The sequence below is a fragment of the Gigantopelta aegis genome, chromosome 2, assembly GCF_016097555.1.
Source record: "Gigantopelta aegis isolate Gae_Host chromosome 2, Gae_host_genome, whole genome shotgun sequence".
Classification (NCBI taxonomy): domain Eukaryota; kingdom Metazoa; phylum Mollusca; class Gastropoda; order Neomphalida; family Peltospiridae; genus Gigantopelta; species Gigantopelta aegis.
The window spans coordinates 42,113,640-42,137,368 of NC_054700.1; the positions used below are offsets into that span (position 1 = coordinate 42,113,640).

A 23,729-nucleotide genomic window follows, 5' to 3' on the forward strand; every position below is an offset into this window, starting at 1 on the left:
TACTGAACACTTCTCTAGTGAATTGTTTCTGGAAGCACAATAATACCAATATTTAATGTAATATCTAAACTAAATTATTATACTGCAGAAGTCTCTTTGATCTGCTTCTACAGCAGTCACTAAAAGCATGATTCTCAAACAACAAAAAAGAAGAGAGAGAAAAACAAGAAGAAGCAGTTATGAAGAAGCAGAAAGCATGCCTTGCTTCCATTACCTCAGGTAAATCACATGTGGCTGATTAGTCTTAGGTAAACAGAGCCAGCCAGCAATAGTCTCTGGCTTGGTTTATATTACAACAAGCAGACAGCGGCTTGGTTTATATTACAACAAGCAGACAGCAGCCCTGCCCTAATTCACATCAAAGATTACCAAAGATTGGCTTCACTTCTTCCATACATACCTCTAACATTTAGTACTTTGGTCTCTCATTACAAGTATTCAGTTAAACATTTACATTGGTTTGACACCCAATTAGCTGATATATTTTGTGTATGCTAGGGTGTCGTGAAACATTCATTCAGTCACATTATGAGTGATGCAATAATACACTAGCTCTAGAAAAAACTTACCCAAAAAAAATATAGAAAGTTTGTTTTGTTTAACGACACCACTAGAGCACATTGATTAATTAATCATCGGCTATTGGATGTGAAACATTTGGTAATTCTGACTTGTAGTCATCAGAGGAAACCCGCTACATTTTTTTTCTAATACAGCAAGGGATCTTTTATATGCACCATCCCACAGACAGAATAACACATACCATGGCCTTTGATATACCAGTCGTGGTGCACTGGCTGGAACAAGAAATAGCCCAATAGGACAAAACTTACAAATGCAAAATATCCCTTCTGTAAGAAATTTTTTCTAAGAATTGGAAAAGAAAGGAATACTCATGCAGTGAAATGCTTCACAACACCGCTAGGGCACATAGATTAATTAACTGTTGACTAATGGGTATCAAACATTGGCTGTGCAATGATGGCTTAATTAACACATTATTGCAGCTATTTGGTGTCTAACATATGGTCTAAAAAAAAAAAAAAAAATTATAAAAAAATACTTTCACAACAAAAGCTACTTGTATCATATATATATAAAGAAAGAAAGAAATGTTTTATTTAATGACGCACTCAACACATTTTATTTACGGTGATATGGCGTCAGACATATGGTTAAGGACCACACAGATTTTGAGAGGAAACCCGCTGTCGCCACTTCATGGTCTACTCTTTCCGATTAGCAGCAGGGGATCTTTTATTTGCGCTTCCCACAGGCAGGATAGCACAAACCATTGCCTTTGTTGAACCAGTTATGGATCACTGGTCGGTGCAAGTGGTTTACACCTACCCATTGAGCCTTGTGGAGCACTCACTCAGGGTTTCGAGTCGGTATCTGATTAAAAATCCCATGCCTCGACTGGGATCCGAACCCAGTACCTACCAGCCTGTTGACTGATGGCCCAACCATGACGCCAGCGAGGCTGGTGTGTTTCATATATCACCTTAGGAATATTTGACTACCAAATGGTTCATGTATATATCAGGTTATTTTGTTATTCCCGTTCATATCAACTGAGCATGTTTATGTTTATAATACCGTAATAATGTTTCTGAAAACACAGTAAGTTTTCTTGGAATACAATCTATGAGCACAACTATACAATTACTATGTAACTGCTCCAGATATTATTGTAAATATTTGCAAATCACCTACAGGTCACAAAGACCTAGTCAGGATGACCCAACGGAACCTTGATCCTGAGTCAAAATACCATCTCCATCTTAATACAAACAGCTAGAATATATATGTATAAATACCCACGGATGGTTAATGAATGGGGTGTGGGGCATAGCCCAGTGGTAAAGCACTTGCTTGATGTGCTGTCGGTTGGGGATTGATCCCCATCAGTGGTCCCATAGGGCTATTTCTCGTTCCAGCCAGTGCACCATGATTGGTATATCAAAGGCCATGGTATGTGTTATCCTGTCTGTGAGATGGTATATAAAGGATACCTTGCTACTAATTGAAAAATGTAGCGTGTTTCCTCTCTAAAAAAAATATGTCAAAATTACCAAATGTTTGACATCTAATAGCCAATGATCAATAAATCAATGTGCTCTAGTTATGTCATTAAACAAAAACACTTTTTTTTTTTCTTTTTTTTTTTTATATATACCTATACCAGTCATGGGGCACGGGCTGTAAAAAAAAAAAACAAGTTCATGAATGGTTTTCAATCCTACAATGAACAGGAAGCAAGCACTTTATCACTTTTCTAAATTCTGTTCCTTCCACCCACCTGCGTTGAAGAAGCAGGTTTCTTCTTCAACATTTGCCAAGTGTCAAAGTTAACTATTATAATATAATGATTAAGCAATTTGCTGGTGTGTAATAATAAAATATTCATGTGTATTCGCTACCTTTGCAAAGCATGTTTTAAATACCACAGTATATAACAGTATTATGTTGCCACAATTTCAGGGTGCCTTGTTTATTTACGATGTTATTAAACTTGAAGTGTGGTGACTAACTGGCGAGAAATGCATTTTACCATGCATACAACCCAGATGTGTGTCAGTCACTACAACGTGTCATGCTGGGTTCCAGCCTTGCCTGTCTACATGAACTGGCTGGGGTGAGAATTGGTGATCATGACAGATGTGCTTTACAACAGTTTGTTTTCACAAGTACATGAATACCATGTGGCGGGACGTAGCTCAGTGGTAAAGTGCTCGCTTGATGCACTGTCGGTTTGGAATCAATCCCCAATCCCCATCTGTGTACCCATTAGGCTATTTCTCATTCCAGCCAGTGCACCACGAATGTTATATCAAAGGCCATGGTATGTGCTATCCTGTCTGTGAGGATGGTGCATAAAAAAGATCCCTTGCTACTAATGGAAACATGTAGTGGGGGTTTCCTCTCTAAGACTATATGTGAAAATTACTAAATGTTTGACATCTAATAGCTGATAGTGGTGTCATTAAACAAAACAATCTTTTTATGTATACCTAAGTTTACTTCAACACCAGCCTCTACAGGGTGACATGATATTGTTTGTTTGTTTGGGGTTTTTTTCTTCACATCCTATGCATTACCATGCAATTTCAACAGTCAAACTCGGTAGAAGCATGCAGCCACTCAATTATGCAGCCATTTGTCAGAGTCTTCTATTTTAGTCATTCAAATCAGTGGCGTAGGAAGGTGCCAAAAAGTGGCGGGGGTGGGGGGGGGGGGGGGCACACTTTTACACTTATAAGGCAAATATAAAGCAAATTATCTGAAAAGTAGGGGGGACAAGGGGGTATGTGTAAATTATCTAATATAGTAAAGTGCACCTTCATTAAGCAGCCATCTGATTTATGCTGCCCACTTTTCCATAACCTTTTAAGCTGACACTGGTCCATCTGCATTTAGCAACATGGAAGTATAGAGTTTTCGTTACTAGATTATCATGAAAGGAACAGTTTTTGCTATAAAACAAAATCAAGGTGAGCTGAAGATCACTCTCCTGAAGTGTTGCTAGGTGAGCAATCAGATAAAGTTGTCAATAAAATGTATTAAAACATTTGCTGCTCGGCGATCAATTTGCCACTCTCCTAAAACTTTCCAGGATGAAGACTGGAAGGAATAAAATGGTTTTATTTAACGACACACTCAACACATTTTATTTACGGTTATATAGCATTGGACATATGGTTAAGGAGACCACACAAATATTGAGAGAGGAAACCCACTGTCACCAATTCATGGGCTACTCTTTTCGATTAGTTGCAAGGGATCTTTTATATGCACCATCCCATAGACAGGATAGTACATATCACGGCCTTTGATATACCAGTCATGGTGCACTGGCTAGAACGAGAAATAGCCCAATGGACCCATCAACGGGGATCAATCCCAAACTGACGGCGCATCAAGCGAATGCTTTACCACTGGGCTACATCCCGCCCCCTGATGAAGACCGAGGAAAGATTTTAAAACAAATGTCTAATCACTAAAACGTAATAGACAAACTCTACTGTATTATGTATATACTAATAGAACAGTATATCCATGTAAGTATATTTTTAATGTGTGTGGGTTTTAACATGCCACAGAATGCAGATAATGGATATATGAAAACATTGATTCTGTGGTTACCAATAGCAGTGATTCCATGAGTGGTGCACTTCATCTGTATTGCTTCAAAAACAATGACATTGAAATTGGCCCTAATACAATGCAGAACGGAAAGTAATGTATGTTAAACTACACTTCAGCACATTGATTAATCAACCTATAATCTGTAACTAAAGGCAGGGAGAGATCTTTTCGTAATAAGGTTTTACAGACAAAAAAGCCTCAATTGATATTTTAGCTGTCAAAGAGCCTGTGCTTGTTCAAATGGGTTCACTAAGAGCTTATTTCTGTGCTTATATCCAATTAAGGTTCAAGCATGCTGTCCTGGGCACACACCTCAGCTATCTGGGCTGTCTGTCCAGGACAGTGGGTTAGTTGTCAGTGAGAAAGAAGAAGGTGTAGTGGTCTTATACCTACCCACTGAGTCGTTAAAAAACTCGCTCTGGGTGGGAGCCGGTACCAAGCTGTGAACTCTGTACCTACCAGTCCGATGGCTTAACCACGACACCACTGAGACCGGTCCTAAGAGACATGATCACAATACTGACTGCAAGTGTTCTAACCAATGTACATATCACCAACTTAATACTATGAAGCATATATCACTGACATAATACTATCATTGATGGAGGAGGGGAGGACATTATAAGACTTGATATAGCTACAAATATGAATATGAAAACAATATTGAGAAAGCCAACATTGGCGGTGTAGTGGTTAGAGAGGAAACCTGCTACATTTTTTTCATTAGTAGCAAGGGATCTTTATATGCACCATCCTACAGACAGGATAGCACATACCACAGCCTTTGATATGCCAGTCGTGGGGCACTGGCTGGAATGAGAAATAGCCTAATGAAAAGTACTGAAAGCTTGATGATCTGGCATCACAGAGATATAGCATTACACGGCTTGACAGTATGTACTCCATTGATAACAGAGACCAGTGTGTTGTAGATCAATACAAGACTGACCCACACTCCACATGGCATGGAATGGAATGGAACAAAATGGAACAGAGGCAGCAGAAATTTTAATACAGATCTACACATAGTCCTCTTCTCTACATGCATTTGGTGACTTAGGTCCAAGTAAACCGATGGGATACAAAACACATCATCTACAATAATACAGCGTGTGTGGTTTAAATCAACAGTCATCGTGATATAATGTATGGAATATGTCATGTTTACATGCAGTGTGGAAAGGATAGAATCCTGATAGTGGTAATCGATGGAGGCTAACTATATCTGATCCAGTCTAACTATGTCCGATGTGGACAGTAATGATAAGTGGTTCCTGTTAATGAAGCAGCATCCCACGTGATTTAAACCATACATATCACCAGGCTGTCGTGCTTCTGCTGGGTCAGGGAAAAGGAAATGAAATGAAAGGAATGTTGAGGTATTGTCTGTAAGCTGCAGAACATATATATATGGTCACGGCGTTACAAGACCTGGGGTCTAATTCACTAAACTATTGCAACTTTGCGATCTGGCAGTGCAATGCTAAAAGACTTGAGAACAGGATGCTTTGTTGTCTAGTAGTTTGTTTATAATGACACCCCAGCACATTGTATAATCAGCAACTATTAAAAAGAAAGAAAAGTCCATTTATAATGATACCCCAGCACATTATATAATCAGCAACTATTAAAAAGAAAGAAAAGTCCATTTATAATGACACCCCAGCACATTGTATAATCAGCAGCTATTAAAAAGAAAGAAAAGTCCATTTATAATGAAACCCCATCACATTATATAATCAGCAACTATTAAAAAGAAAGAAAAGTCCATTTATAACGACACCCCAGCACATTATATAATTGGCAGCTATTAAAAAAAAAAAAAATCCATTTATAATTATATTGCAGCACATTATATAATCAGCAGCTATTAAAAAGGAAAAGAATGTGTTAAAATGACACTTCAGCACATTATACAATCAGCTTCTATTAAAAAAAGGAAAGCAATGTTTTGCTAATGACACGTCGATGAGCCAATTATAATGTGTTGTTTATTACAGTAAAGGACAGAATTGTTTGGCTGATGTCATCTCAGCACATTACCTAACCAATAAGGCCATTAGATGTGTAACAAATCATTATAATGTACTGTAATTTGTCAAACAAGACACATCAATGTTTCTGCATCGTTATGCCTTCTGATTAAAAACGGATTTGTTTTTCAATTATTTATTATCCCCAGAAACATAGGTGATATCAGGGTTGGAAAGCCCAAAAAGAGGGATTTTTTTTTAATACATATTTTACTTCCTGAGACAGCTAAGTACATACGATAGCCTTTGCTTAGAAAAACATACATCTATGCAACTGTTGACCGGCCTCGGTGACGTGGTTAGGCCATCGGTCTACAGGCTGGTAGGTACTGGGTTCGGATCCCAGTCGAGACATGGGATTTTTAATCCAGATATCGACTCCAAACCCTGAGTGAGTGCTCCGCAAGGCTCAATGGGTAGGTGTAAACCATTTGCACCAACCAGTGATCCATAACTGGTTCAACAAAGGCCATGGTTTGTGCTATCCTGCCTGTGGAAAGCGCAAATAAAAGATCCCTTGCTGCCTATCATAAAAGAGTAGCCTATGTGGCAACAGCGGGTTTCCTCTAAAAAAACAAAAAGTGTCAGAATGACCATATGTTTGACGTCCAATAGCCGATAATAAGATAAAAAATCAATGTGCTCTAGTGGCGTCGTTAAATAAAACAAACTTTACTTTACTATGCAACTGTTGAGAGTCAAGTCAAATTACAACCAATGGCGCATCCAGGATTTATTTGGGGATGGAGTGTTACTCAAAAGGCACTTGTTATTCTCCAATTTAAAAAAAAAAAAAAAAAGTTCTTAAATTTGTTGTATGATAGGATAATCAGGGCATTTGCTGCAGCTAGGGTAGGGTGCCCACCCCTCAGCTACCCCTCTGAATCTTCCACAGAGTCAGCTAGGTTACGGAAAACAAAACATTCTTAAAAGGCTGGCTGTGTGATCTAAGTGCTGTGGGAGTTTGTTCTTTCTTTACATCCAGCCATTGGAGATTGATTGTTGTTCTTTCTGCTTGTTGCCTTTCATTTTATCAGTTTAATGCACCGGAATAACAACCGATGCACAAAAATACAACTTACCACCCAGATGACTGCTTTTACCACTTCTATCTGGGTTTCAATATTTTATTAGCATTTTTTTATTTTCAGATTCATACTTTCTTTAGGTGTTTTTTTTTGTGTTGAAAAATTTAATGCTGTCTGTTACTTTGAAATTTAAAATAACACAAACTCAGAGATCAGATGTACATGTAGAATGATTTTGTTTTTAATCTGTTAACCTAAAACCTAAAACATGTCTTGTTTAATTAACGGCATCTCAGCACATTTGGACCGGCCTCAGTGGCGTCGTGGCAGGCCATCGGTCTACAGGCTGGTAGGTACTGGGTTCGGATCCCAGTCGAGGCATGGGATTTTTAATCCAGATACCGACTCCAAACCCTGAGTGAGTGCTCCGCAAGGCTCAATGGGTAGGTGTAAACCACTTGCACCGACCAATGATCCATAACTGGTTCAACAATGGCCATGGTTTGTGCTATCCTGCCTGTGGGAAGCGCAAATAAAAGATCCCTTGCTGCTAATCGGAAGGACAGCCCATGTAGTGGCGACAGCAGGTTTCCTCTCAAAATCTGGGTGGTCCTTAACCATATGTCTGATGCCATATAACCGTAAATAAAATGTGTTGAGTGCGTCGTTAAATAAAACATTTCTTTCTTTCTCAGCACATTTGGTGTGTAATATATTATGGCTATTTCATATTGGTGTATAAAATATCATTATTTGGTGTCCAATATATGGTCAAGATATCCTTGGTCAAGATAGTTGAAGTTTGATTTGTTTAACGACACTACTAGAGCACATTGATTTATTAATCATCGGCTATTGGATGTCAAACATTTGGAAATTTTTACATTTAGTCTTAAAGAGGAAACCCGCTACATTTTTACATTAGTAGCAAGTGATCTTTTATATGCACTATCCCAGAGTCAGGATAGCACATACCACGCACGGCCTTTGATATACCAGTCATGGTGCATTGGCTGGAATGAGAAATAGCTCAACGGGCCCACCGATGGGGATCGATCCTAGACCAACTGTGCATCATGTGAGCATTTTACCACTGCACCACATACTAAAAAACAATCCTAGGCTTCTCTTATACTAAGAAGCAGCACTTTTTTACTGACAGAACAATACATACCACAACCTTTCATGTATCAGTTGTGGGGCAAAAAAACCTCCATACATCCAATCAATCGTACAACACACACCCACCCCATACACACACCTCAAATTATTAAGTAAGAAATGAGTAAGAAATATGGCTTAATTATGTGTTAATAAAAGAGATCTGTTATAGCCCATCCCATTCTCCTACAAAAAATGTGATTTTTTTTTGTAAATAATTCCAGTTTGGTTCGATGTAAGAAGAAAAGTAAAAGTGTTTTGGAAATAAGAAGAAAACCAACAACTATTTTTGTGTGTAATTTAGAAAACAATCAGCTTAGAAATAAATAAATTGTAGTGAATTCAAAAGTATATGAAAAAAACAAGGCGTTTCCTGTAAGAAGGACTATAGATGGCCAATACCATGCAGTACTGAATTATTTCTTGTACTTTTCATACTTCAATATAATACATGTCTACTGAGCTGCTGTCCCACTGGGATGATTATAGATCTTGTATCACCGTATGGTGTGAACAAAATTGCTGGCGTGCTACCTTTGAAACCATGACACACAGTGCATGCATGTTCATTTAGCGTGAAGGAGCTGCAGTTGACAGTTGTATGCGCAAATAGTACACGTAGTTAGGTTGTAAAAAAGAACTGTATTCATAAAGTGTTTTGTAACAGTTATGGTTACATTGCCCTTGGGATAGCGAGAAAATATTCCATCAATATTTAGATAATATATATATATACATGAACATACTGACTTCAAGACTTTTTCTGGGGAAGGAGCAATTAACCCGAGACAGGGTTTCTGCCATAGGGCACAAACGGTAAAATTACACACACACTAAAATATTGGGAATTAATGGATACTATATTTTTATACTTTTTTTCTTAGATGATAGTAAGAGAACTGTTGTTTAGAATTTGTCAAAGTGCATACAATGCAGTATCCAATTTTAAAACATTTCAAACCCAGAACTACCTAGCAGGGGCTGACACTTATGATCTGTTTTGTTTTCATTACATGTACCTTCAAATTAATTTTAGGCAGAAAGCCTGCAGGTAATAAATTATAAATAAAATAATCACTTTTGTTTCGGTCAAATGCTAACATGGGAAGTTCACTCATTTGGTAACGATGATATCTAGTAAAAACTTGTAAAATATTCTATATACAGTGAAACCTGTCTAAACCGTATCACATCGGGAACCTAATATTTATCCCATTTAGACAGATTCGGGTATTTAGATGGTCAAGTTTTAGAATTTAGAAAATTCGGGACCATGAACCTTGCCGGTTTTGACATGATTCCGGTTTGTTCAGTATCTGGTTTAGACAGGTTTCACTGTATGTGGCCCTGACAAGATTGTGCTGTAATGATAATTGACCAATAATCATCCACAATTTGCTTAAATGTCACCACCCACTCCACTCTTGTGAAGTATGGCATGAGACCTGCATTTCTGTTTTCTCATGGTACTGTTATGACACATATCTGTGGACATGACATGCCGACTAGCCAAGCTGTGTCAACAACAATGGACTACTGAACCTTTTTTTTTTTTTTCACCCCATCTAGCCTGCCACTTTCACACATGCAAGGATTAGAACAATGTGTTTGGTCTGTATACATACATATATACAGTCACACACACTTGTATTTACACAAACCCAGACCTTCACTGCCTATAAACAAACATCCAGCATGTATCTCAAGACGTAAGTCAAATAAATATTGCGTAAAGGATGGGGAGAGAGAGAAAAATGTCAATACGGTAATGTGTTTATGAGTGCAATACATCATGGTCATTATGACCCTACTCGGTACATTGGAAGATCCAGAGCAGCTAGTCATCGAAATAAGCAACAAATCTGGTAACCCATGAACAGGTTACTACAAAATATACAAATCTGGAGCCTAATTCACAAAGCTCTCTTAAACATTGCTAGACAACTAAGCATCCTCTTTGCAAATCTTTTTGCATTGTCCTGCAAGATGGCGAAGTTGCAAGAATTTAGTGAATTAGGCCCTTGGTAACCTATTGACTATTAGAAATCCTAGTAGTTTAGTTGTCATGTAATAAATTGGGGGTGGGTAGGGGGAGGGGTTAGAGAAGAAATCCACTACTGCCAAAAAGTCTCCTCCATATATTTATCTGATATATATATATATATGACAAAAATTAAACTATAATATTAATATACAAACAAAACATAAATTTTTGAACAAACGTTCTGAAACTACTGTTAAAGCAATACATATGTCTACCAGGCCCAACGAAATTTCATAACTCCTACATTCAAGGGTCATAACTCTGTGAATAATGGGTAAATTCTCATGAAAGTCAACCTCTACAAGACCATGCATCAGGCAAGTGCTTTACCACTGAGCTAGGTTCCACACCCCTACATGATAAAGCTATACACAAAATTTCAGCTATGAAGCTATTGCCAAAAACAATGTTGGAAAACTATATGTAGAACATTAGGAGATACTGATGGATGGACAGACAGAGACAAAAATCTATAGTCCCCTCGGTTGGGCTGGTACGGGGACTAACAATGCTATCAAGTGTTTAAACTATTGAAATTAATATAAATAAATTAACTTACAATTTTGGTATTTATATACTGCTCCCAATAATTTAAATATCTATATAATATATACATTAATATTCTCTGATTCTCTGGTAGCAACAACAAAAAACGAGATGGTCAGTAAACTCTATAGGTTATACATACACAACCTGCCATAACACAAGCATTTGTTTACTTAATTTAACAAGACCCCCTGCAGCTGCCAAAATAAAACACTAATACAAACAACTTTGGAAAATAGTACTAAATGCAAACATAAACAAACAATTTACTTTTTTGTATGTTCATTCCTTCACTGAATTATAAACCTAGGTGTGGATAATCAACACAAATATTTGGTAAAACTAACTAATATTTACTTTAGTATTATAGCTGTTGTCAATGTAATTAACAGAGAGTTAATAATGTATACCTGGAATTTGTTTTTAATGTCATGTAAATGTATTCATAACTCCATTCTTATTACGCATAAATAAATGTATTTATACCTCCATCTCATAAACATGGATTTAAGGTAAATCATTACCAAACTTTAGCTGTTTATCTTCTATTACAACAACAATATTTATCCATGGAAAAAAACCCTTTAGTAAAGGTATTACACACAAATGGATGCACAAATTCAAATAAAGTAACACTTTATTATTATGAATATGTGAGTGAACAGTTGATGCTGCTGGGGTGTGTTTTAAAGGGGTCATTAACTGGGTGATATATGGTATGAGGGATGAGGGATTAGGGAATGTGCATTCTACAACAAGCCCCACTTTCACCCACTCTACTCAAGAAAAAAATTTCTTAAACAAATTATAGCTATATTAAACTGACATCATCACTAGATAAAATATTTTAAAATATTTATTTATATAGAGGCTATTTTATGGGGGTTTTCAAATACGATATTTATGTCAACGAGTGTTGTGTGAAAATCATATTTTTTTCATGAATTGCGAATCAATGAGTGAAAATATGGTTTTTCACACATCATGAGTTGACATAAAAATCTTATTCGGAAAAAACACCACGAAATGGTCTATTTATTATATACATATTCCTTATTTTTGACAATATCTTTCACTTTTTGGTAATATCTTTCGCTTATCCTATCGAAAACACGTAACGTCATGATATATTTCTTCCTATGGAACTTTGCCAGAAAATTTACTTGACCATAGACTTTTAAAAAGAAATTTGAATAAAATTTATCTTTATTAACATTTATTTAACAATACTGTGGTGCAAACACACCTGACAAAGCAATCCTCCAAAAACTCCCACAAAAACAAAACGAGTCGAAGTCCGTTAAATTCTTACACTTACACTCGATTACACTACATTGTGTCATCATTATTTAGCTTCGTATTCAATTCATTTTAGATATTTTATCGTAATTGCACTTCACATCCCTTTTTCATAGGTTTAAATTAAATTTTTAACATTTTTCAAATACGATCAGATGCATTGGTAATCATCAAATTTAAATATGAAGAAATGAGACAAAGGGAGATAATTTAATCATGCACTTTTACCAAAAAGTAAATACGATTTCTATATTTTCACTGTAGCTAAAATACAGTGAAAATATGACTTTTCACTGGATATGACTTTTATGGTTTCCGTAGATCTATATATTTTATTGCTATTATCACTATATTTTAAAATATTTATTCAAGCTGCATGATTTAAAATTATTTTACAACTGTGAAAAGATTTAAATTATACGATACACAAAACTGAAATCTATTTTAAACATAATTTTAATATTTTAAAATATGATTTGTAAGTAAGTTAGGTACAATATTGTTGATATATATATATATATATAAAAAAGTAATCTAATGCGTTAACAGTCAATTTGTATGCTTTATTTTAAAACTAATTTTATAAATAATTAGGTTGGTTTTAATTCTTTTACAAACTTTATACACATCACACAGAGTATATGTATCAATTAACATATATAATAATTTATTAATATGACATGTTCTCAAAGAATTATAAGAAATGCACAGTAATGGGCATCAGTTCGACCCATACCCCCTTTTAAATGGTTAGGGTAGTTTTAGGTATAGGGGTTAAGGTTATTCTTTAGAGCCTTTGATATAGAGGGGTACGGGTCAACTCTTTCCCAGTAATGACCAGTACCTTATATACATTCTAGTACCTCAACAGATATCTCTAATTTAAGCAAGTCAGTGACAACAGATATGCACAGAATCAACACTGTTTACATTTGGGGGTTTTCTTAACAGTAGACAAACACAGCTAACTGTAATCTGGTAGGCACTTTTACTATATCAGAGAGTGATACCACATTGCCCTACTACATGGACAGGAACTAAGCCTCTTCCCTCAGTGAACCAATGCCATACCAATTTTTGCAGATGAACAATCAAAACAAACCTGATCTGTACAGCTTCCATCACAGAAAAGCCCACAACACGTTTGTTAGAATCCTTCCTTCCTCCTATAGTACTATGAATGTACCTACAACTCGCCCACTATACACCTGCATATAAACCCCAGGTTCAGCAGCTAGGACACAACAACAACCGCAGTCTCTCACACTACAATGTTTCACAATCACACATATTACGTAGGCATCATCGGCATGGAATAACGAACAAAACAACTCATGTCTGCTTCCATGCATGCACTGGAGTAAAAACAGAAACCAGTTTCCCCTGTGACTGACTGACTGACTGCTTTGCCTTACAAGAAGGCCGGTTGGAGGGTTGAGGCAGGCAGACTGAGAGCCAGTCGATAATGCAGCAAGCTAGTTGTTGTAGCAGCATGCAGCAGCAAGCTGAGAGAGATCTCGAGCCAGTGTCAGTTGGCAGTGGCTAACAATAGGAAGACGGAGCAGACCTGTCTTCTCTCAGATAATGAAGCACAAACTTCTCTCACTCACACACAGATAATGAATGAAGCACAACTGGGACCAGAGGCCCTTTCACCCTCTCTCCCACTCCCTTCACTCATAGCCAGCTCCCTCCCTCCCTTCCTCCCTCTGTCAGACAGCCTGTGCAGTTAATTGCAAGCATCTGAGTGTGAAAATGCATAATGATGGGTTATTCCCCTGCCATCATGGAGATGACATTATTATCTCCACTGGCCACAAAGCGATCTCAGCTTCCAGTTTGTGGTTTTTCCTCCCTTTCGTGCTGATTAAATTTTGATTTAAACTGCTTGAAACAAGTCAGTGGGAAAAATATATTTTTGTAATTATTCACAGTTCAGGCATAAAGCTTTAAAATTTACTTGAGGAAATTCCTTTCGGAAAAATGCCATTTATGAATGACTGGGTTTTTTCTCTCGTTTTTTCCATCAAATATGCAGAAGTGACATGGAAATCGCTCATTCTATTATTTATGGGACAGCGCGGGACATTACAACAGGACTGTCTCTCCAAGGAATACAATCGGTTATCACTATATTAAAAATTTAAAGGCTGACTTCAGGTTCCATTGTGAAGGAAATGGACTGAAAAGACGAACAAATAAATTTTTGGGGGTTGTCACAATCAAACATAATATAAAACGACTTGAACAAAACAGTTGTAAAAGTCTTCAGTGGTAATAGTCAAGTAATTTATTTTTATTCTCTTAATTCAACAACAGTACTATCAAGTTGTCCTGGACATACAAATCAGTTATCTAGGCACACAAATCAGGTACTAGGGGTAGGCATAGGGTGGGGGTGAAATTAACTGTGGTAGAGTGCTTGCCTGAGGTAATGGAATCTACTGCCCTTGGTGCATCTCTCGGGTAGTTTTATCTATCCCAACCTTCTGAAATTTTCAAATTAATGTTTCCTCTGTATGTATAATTTTAATTAAAATATTTAATTAATATGCATGTAGAATGTGGGGCTGAAGTGAAGGCTGTATTTTGCCTAATGTGTAACTAAAAAGTAAAAAAACAGAAGTTTGTTTCATTTAACAACACCACTAGAGCACATTGATTTAGTAATCATCAGCTATTGGATGTCAAACATTTGGTAATTTTCTCATAGTCTTAAAGACGAAACCCACTACATTTTTCCATTAGTAGCAAGGGATCTTTTTTGTGCACCATCCCACAGACAGGATAGCACATACCACTGCCTTTGGTGCACTGGCTGGAACAAGAAATAACCCAATGGGCCCACCAATGGGGATCTATCCCAAACAGACCGAACATCAAGTGAGCATTTTACCATTGAGCTATGTCCCATCCCTTAAGCAAAAAAAGAGATCCAATATCAATGACACCATTGTAACCCTTATTGATATTACACAGTCAAAGACATTTTCAAAGCATACTATGAACAATATATTTTAAACAGCATTACTTTATCATTAGTTTACAACCATTTAAACATTACAGTGCCACCAAAACGGTGAGATGTTTCTCAGAATGAACCCACACCTATTGCAATTATTGATCTTCTTCCAAAATTCCTCCAGACTATATACATTTTTTTTTTATTGCCAGACAATGCAGCTTCATTAGCATCCACTCTATATTTTTAACCTGGAGATATGCCCGGCATGCATACGTTCATATACCGAGTGAAAAACACTACCTGGAATGTTTGATTTTTTATTCACGAGATAATTAAAATTTAATTTTAGACTGAAATACAGGAGTGCCATTTGGTGGCAAGATGCAGCTGAATAACAGTGATCTTCTGGGGTGCTTCAGATCATGGGAAAATCCCATGGGATTAACCTCCACTTGGTGGACAAGTGGTCACTTCTGATTAGTCGATGGCATGCAGGTTTTATAGTTGGACCAAAAAAACCCTAACCTTATTAGCAATTTCACAAATCTTGTCAATAAATGATATACCTGAATTCAAGTTTCAATGAGCCAAACAAAGTATAATGAAATGAATGCTGATCACTGATCATGGGACATTTCTGGATACTCTTTTGATGTATTTAAGGCTAAATGGTTCCGAATTACAGTCAGTATGAAATAAGGTCAACTGACACACTTGGTAACAAAAATTTAGCTGGGTATCAAATCTTCCAAGATGATCTCAATCAACTATAAACATGTGCATAAGTAGACCAAATAAATAGTGAGCTAGCCAACCTAGCTGTACAGATTTACAAATAGAGTGTGATATTTAAATGAGAATGTAACTTGAAAGTAACACTTTTTGCTATATATACATGCAAAGTATCTGATGATCATCACTGAATGTCTTGTAAAATCTCAACCAAACAAAATATATCTTTAATTATTAAACTCAACCATCCCTAGAAGCTACAGTAACTGTCAGTGCAAAGTATCTAATGACTGTTGACGAATGTACTGTAAAATCTCAACCACACAAAATATATCCTTAATGATTAAACTCAACCATCACTAGAAGCTACAGTAACTGTCAGTGCAAAGTATCTAATGGTTGTTGACGAACGTACTGTAAAATCTCAACCACACAAAATATATTCTTAATGATTAAACTCAACCATCACTAGAAGCTACAGTAACTGTTAGTGCAAAGTATCTAATGGTTGTTGACGAACGTACTGTAAAATCTCAACCACACAAAATATATCTTTAATTATAAAACTCAACCATCTCTAGAAGCTACAGTAACTGTCAGTGCAAAGTATCTAATGACTGTTGACGAATGTACTGTAAAATCTCAACCACACAAAATATATCTTTAATTATAAAACTCAACCATCTCTAGAAGCTACAGTAACTGTCAGTGCAAAGTATCTAATGACTGTTGACGAACGTACTATAAAATCTCAACCACACAAAATATATCCTTAATGATTAAACTCAACCATCCCTAGAAGCTACAGTAACTGTCAGTGCAAAGTATCTAATGGTTGTTGACGAACGTACTGTAAAATCTCAACCACACAAAATATATCTTTAATTATAAAACTCAACCATCTCTAGAAGCTACAGTAACTGTCAGTGCAAAGTATCTAATGACTGTTGACGAATGTACTGTAAAATCTCAACCACACAAAATATATCCTTAATGATTAAACTCAACCATCACTAGAAGCTACAGTAACTGTCAGTGCAAAGTATCTAATGGTTGTTGACGAACGTACTGTAAAATCTCAACCACACAAAATATATTCTTAATGATTAAACTCAACCATCACTAGAAGCTACAGTAACTGTTAGTGCAAAGTATCTAATGGTTGTTGACGAACGTACTGTAAAATCTCAACCACACAAAATATATCTTTAATTATAAAACTCAACCATCTCTAGAAGCTACAGTAACTGTCAGTGCAAAGTATCTAATGACTGTTGACGAATGTACTGTAAAATCTCAACCACACAAAATATATCTTTAATTATAAAACTCAACCATCTCTAGAAGCTACAGTAACTGTCAGTGCAAAGTATCTAATGACTGTTGACGAACGTACTATAAAATCTCAACCACACAAAATATATCCTTAATGATTAAACTCAACCATCCCTAGAAGCTACAGTAACTGTCAGTGCCATGTATATATTGATCAGGCTGGTAGACAAATGAGAAAATCAAGCCTCCAAAATGACTTCTTTCTGTGCATTAATCTCTACCCTATTGATTCAGTGCTTCTAGTTAATACTTCCTCCCTCCAAAACAGTCTAATGGCTTCAACTAATAAATAATTGCACAGGCAAGCTGCTTAGCACAGTGTGTCTATTAGTGTATCCATAGAAACAAACTTTAATTTCAATGTTGTCCTAACAAAATGCACAATTCCCATTGATGTACATGTACATGTATAAATTTACATATTATTAACATTTTAAAAATTATCAGAATTATTTAAGTATGTAAGTAAGTTTATTATAAGTATTAATCTTATGGACAGAGGAAATGGATGGATCAATGGATGGATGAATAGATGGATAGATGATGGAAAGAGGAATGAATGAACAAACAAATTAACAAACAAATGAACAGACGAACGATTGGAATGGAATGTTTAACACCCAACCAACCAAACAAAAACCCACCCATCCACCCATCTATCCATCCATCCATCCATCCACCCATCCATCCATCCATCCATCCATCCATCCATCCATCCATCCATCCATCCATCCATCCATCCATCCATCCATCCATCCATCCAAAATCACCCACCCACTCATCTGTTGATCATATCTATCTATGCAATCTAATGTTGCTGCTACACTAAATACGGTTTCGCCAAAGTGCATCAATGCACTTTGAACTGGAAGTGAATAGAACTGGAAGTTGATCATGACGTTCTTGCTACACCAGCCGCAAAAGCGCATCAAAATGCTTTGGAACGTGCTACACCAAATACGGTTCTCATGTAACAGGAAGGTTCTGCTACTTTCATATAACAAATGACTTCAGGTAATTTACCTGTGTTTTTGCTTCCATATGACGTCATCCAGGCCCTGTGCTTATAAACCTTAAAGTCTAGACTTTAATAAAGTCCAGACTTTAACGTCATGGCAACGTCATTCAAACAGCATTACGTTAAAGTCTGGACTTTATTAAAGTTTAGACTTTAAGTTTTATAAGCATGGGCCCAGGTTTCCATTACCTTTAAAGTACAACTATAGTAACCTGTAAAATGGAGGATATGAATAGCCTGTATCACTTTCATATGACGTGATGTCAAAAATAGAACCAAACTGAACTGGAATGGGATTAAGGTGCTTCAAAGCGCATTTGGTGTAGCAACAACTAGAAGAACCATATTGAAGCGAATCAATGTGCTTTGGGTGTTTGGTGCAGCACGAACGTTAACCTTGTGCTTAGCTTTAGTATAGACTACTTGGTGAATATAATGTAATATATTTGGTAATGCTAAAATCAGCATTTAAATTTGTTTTTAATCTTTCTCTTTTTTCATTTGATCTTCATGGTTTTTTTTTTAATGTTTCTTAAAAAGAAAGTAAAGTGAAAAAAAAAGAAAAAAAAAGAGGAAAAATCCCAAACCCACCAATATTTTGTGTTTTAGTGATACGTTGTGCTTTATCATTCTTGGTACAAACTAAACTTCTCCAGATGAAACTGGCTTATTTGTCTTACACTCAAATCAAAGACACACCGACTCTTATCTTGATCTACATTTTTAATTATTATTTCCACCAGCCTGTAGTCAACCCATCACAGCCTGCGATTAATAACACACTCATAAAACCAGGATGAGATGCTAAGAAGCCATTAACCATGATCCACCGAGTGACAAATCATGTAGCCAGCTCAACAACACTTCCATTATCTACAGGGGAAAAAACAACAACCATAAAGATACCGCTTCGTGACATTTCCAAGATCAATTATAAAGCAATCATATAAAAAATGTATGAAAGTATAGGCTTAGATACAGCCGAGTGCTGCAGTCATGAGACAAGCTCCATTTACATTAATGACATGACAAAGTAGATGTATGGAATAATTAGTATATAGATAAACCAAACGGATATCAGAGTTAATGTAGGTCTGCGGAACTATAGGACCTCTTTAATTAAATTGGCTTTCAGATGCATCCATTTCAAAATACATACAGTAGAATCTCGTTGGGTCGATTTCCAAAGGGTTGATTACACCACAATGCTCAAATCAAAAACAAAGTCCCAAGTTACACTCACATGTTGTTGATCGAATGGTTAGGTCGAACTACACTTTTACATGCAGTACCTACCAGCCTTAATTGGGTCTTAATATTTTAACCACTACACGACTACGGCCGGTGTACTCTCAGTCGGTGTATGAGAAATCAGACATCTCCGTGTGCAAGAAAAGCGAAGAGGTCATCAGATCCAATAAACATATAGTTAGGTGTGATAAAAGCAGTTGCGAAAAGATAACAAATAATAAAACTTAGCCACCATCCTCATGTGCGTATATCTATGCAAGCTATTTCCATAAACAATTACATCTACTTGATAAAACCATTTCCGGCGCACCACCGATGCATGGCCTTGATAACAACACATATCCGTGGAAATAAAAATAAAAATGCACCGTGCTGCACATTTGTGCATGCACTTTCACGCTCTTCCTGCCTAAACTCCCGCAAACAAGATTACATCAGGGTTTGTTCATCAGAGAAACAACCTCCATTTTTTTTCATAAAACGTTGTTTCTTCTAATGCATGGGAAAATATTCCCCCACTTGCGCCGCACATCAGCTTGTTTCTGAGATTTACTTTCATTAGACACATCTTGGTGATGTTTTTCTTTTCACGGCTTGCAAGGCTGCGGTTCAGAGTTAATCAGTTTAGATGAGAGAAATACCTCTAGCTAGGCAAAGTGCCTGTAATCACTTAATGGCGTGGAGACTTGGACCATAAAATTGAACATTCAAAGTAAATTACAAGGAGATAACATAACTAAATTGGAATGAAAAAGTAAAATATGAAGGGGAGAAAAAAAGTACAAAGTACTGAACAACAAATTGATTAAAATGCAGAAAAAGAGGATATTCTTAACTAGCTTACTTCAATTTGGGAACAACAAGATGATGGGGAAATAAATATATTGGCTTGTAAGATGGAACTGATGAGTAAACTAATGGACGAATGAATGGATGGATGGATGGATGGATGGATGGATGGATGGATGGATGGATGGATGGATGGATGGATGGATAGACAAATGGATGGATGAATGAATGGATGAAGAATGTACAGATGGATGGATGGATGTACAGATGGATGGATGGATGGATGGATGGATGGATGGATGGATGGATGGATGGATGGACGGACAGACAAATGGATGGATGAATGTATGGATGAAGGATGTACAGATGGATGGATAGATGGATGTACAGATGGATGGATGGATGTACAGATGGATGGATGGATGGATGTACAGATGGATGGATGGATGAATAGATGGATGGATGGATGGATGGATGGATGGATGGATGGATGGATGGATGGATGGATGGATGATGGATGGATGGATGATGGATGGATGGATGGATGGATGGATGGACAGACAGAAAGACAAATGGACAGATGGATGGATGAAAAACAGAAGGAGATTCATGAGAAATAAGAGGGTGAGGAAGAATTCATAAGATTAAGAGGGACTGAGAGAAAGAAAGAGGGACAGAGAGAAAGAAAGAGGGACTGAGAGAAAGAAAGAGGGACAGAGAGAAAGAAAGAGGGACAGAGACTGTGAGGAAAGTTTAGATTTCAAAGAGAATGAAACAGCACTGAGATGGGTGGGGTGGGGGGGTGGGGGTGGGGGGTGAGAAGAGGAGAAATGGAATGAAAGAGACAGACAGAACAGACAAAGAAAAAACAAAAGCATTATTCTTAATTTTTCTGAATCATTATCCTTCTCAAAATCCCAAATATCACTACTTCATTCCCTGAATTACCTTTCCCCATATATATATATACTACTCAAAAGAATTTAAGGGTCAAAAATTTATAACCAAATAAGTTTCAGAGTGTATTAGATTGATGATGTAAACTACACCAAAAATTTAATTTATTGTTCCATATTTACAAAAAAACACAAATAAACGTCACTGTATACAAGAAAGTCACATGACATGCTGTCAAAGTTGAAGGTTGTCAAACATGGATTTTACACATTAGAACATTCGTTTAATAGTGTGAGAATCCACCCCTGGCGCGAATACACTCGACACATCGTTGCCTCATGCTGTTGATCAGACGTCTGAAGAACTCTTGGGGAATGGCCTGCCACTCTGCCATAAGAAGTTGACCCAGATCATGAAGGTTGGCCGGCGGGGCATGGTTATCCCGAACTCTCCTGCCTAATTCGTCCCAGGCGTGCTCTATTGGGGCCAAGTCAGGCGAATATGCTGGCCAATCCATCCTGGCGATACCTTGTTGTCTGAGAAAGTCTGTTACCACCCTGGCGCGGTAGGGTCTGGCATTGTCATCCTGCAGAACTGCCCCGCCGCCAATCTGCTGAAGGCCTGGGAGAACCAACGGCCGGATAATCTCATTCAGATAGCGGATTCCATTCAGATTGCCATCCACCACATAGAGGGGGGTCCTGTGGTGGATAGAGATGCCGCCCCACACCATGACGCTGCCACCACCGAACCGGTGACGTTGTCTAATGTTAACATCAGCGAAGCGCTCCCCAGGACGTCTGTAGACACGAACCCGACCGTCGTTGAACTGGAGACTAAACCTGGACTCATCAGTGAACATCACTCGACCCCACTGAACACGTTGCCACCGCAGATGAAGTGTGCACCAGTGATGTCTGGCCGTTCTGTGATGTGGTAGGAGTGGTGGTCGAACAGCCTGGCGACGGCAGCGTAGATTATTGGCTCTCAGACGATTGCGTATGGTTTGATGAGACACTCGAGTTCCAGTCGCAGTCCGCAGATTGTCACGTAATCGGCATGCAGTGGTTGTGTGTTGACGTAGAGCCATATTGGTGATGTAGCGGTCCTCTCTATTTGTAGTGCTTCGGGGTCTTCCCGAACGTGGACGATTTCGAACAGAATTCGTTGCTTGGTACCGTTGCCACAGTCGGCCAATGACACTCTGACTGACACCAAGTCTCAGAGCAACATTTCTTTGCGTATTGCCATCCTGAAGCCAAGCAATAGCCCTTCCTCGATCTTCGATAGTCAGTTGACGTCGTACCATTGTCAAATTTGGAGTGTGCACCGTACACGAACGCAAGCTCCAATTATACGGAAATTCAGCATTGGGAACATGGAATGCACATGCAAAGCGTGCAAATGAAGCGCTTTGTGAAAAAGCAAGTTATGGGCACTTAGCAGACCTTTCGCTTTCGCCCTAATTTACGTGCAAATGTAAGCATGTTTTTGCCATTAGAACTAGTCGACAGTGTCAATGACAGTGGATTTTAATTCATTTATGGGTTGCTTAGACCCACTTTCATAAAAATGGAACAATACCATGCGTGACATTATGGTCTAGCTAATATAATTGACATTCAGAAAATAATGTTGAAAATATCGTCTGACCCTTAAATTCTTTTGAGTAGTATATATATATATATAACCCTACTCTTACCCACTTCCATTAGTTCCAACATACAAATAAAATAATTGACTGGAATATGTTTGAGCTAGAGCTATAGCTATAGCAGCTATATAATATGCAACACCTGGGGAGCAGGTTACGGTTATGGCCTGTCTGGCATAGGAAAATAAACGTCAAGACGATGAGACCTCTGTGTAGCACTTGGTCTCCACTGGGAAATCGTACCAACATTTCTCTTACTGCAGCTGGCCAACTCTCTACTTATGATAATAATAGATAATATCTACTTGAAAGGTCTCTGGTGACACGCGTCTGCACGTTGGATAAGGAATAGTCATTGGCTTCTGAAAGATATAGTTCACAGGAAAACAGTCAAGAGGATTTCACAAAGATTATTCACTTCATATGAAATTAGTCTGGGCAGTGTTGGGGTTCTTTGAAAAGATTATTGAATGCCATGTGTAACATAGGAAAGAGTCTGGGATTTTCAGGAATATTATACAATTTGTAAGAAACAATCTAGGTTTCTTGGAGAGTTAAGAATGCATGAATAAACAGTATTACTAGACTGGTATTTGTGGTTATGTTTATGTGGTATTTTCACAAGAACATATTATCTGAACAATATTTTGGACAAACGTTCATGCAAGCTATCTTATATTCTTCAAAACATGGCAATGAAAATGTAACCATAGTCTGTGGATGTTATAAAATATGCTGGTAACACTGCTTCTGAATGGAACTGGTTGTACAAGCAAAAGGTCATAGAATAAATCCCACTGAGTTCCCATAGAAAAGGTAATATATAGA

General features: G+C 37.4%; 1 protein-coding gene across 2 annotated transcripts in view; it reads right to left on the reverse strand.

Annotated features, from left to right (window-relative positions):
• Positions 1-23,729, reverse strand: part of LOC121385772 (semaphorin-2A-like) — a 205,508-nt gene that overhangs the window by 132,191 nt on the left and 49,588 nt on the right. Inside the window, exon 1 of one of the 2 annotated variants that reach the window (XM_041516553.1) lies at positions 13,363-13,908. The exons of the other annotated variant lie outside the window; for it this stretch is intronic. The gene's annotated coding sequence lies outside the window, so the exon portion shown is untranslated. Of the gene's footprint in view, positions 1-13,362; positions 13,909-23,729 lie in introns of those variants that run through there. 2 annotated transcript variants of the gene reach the window in all.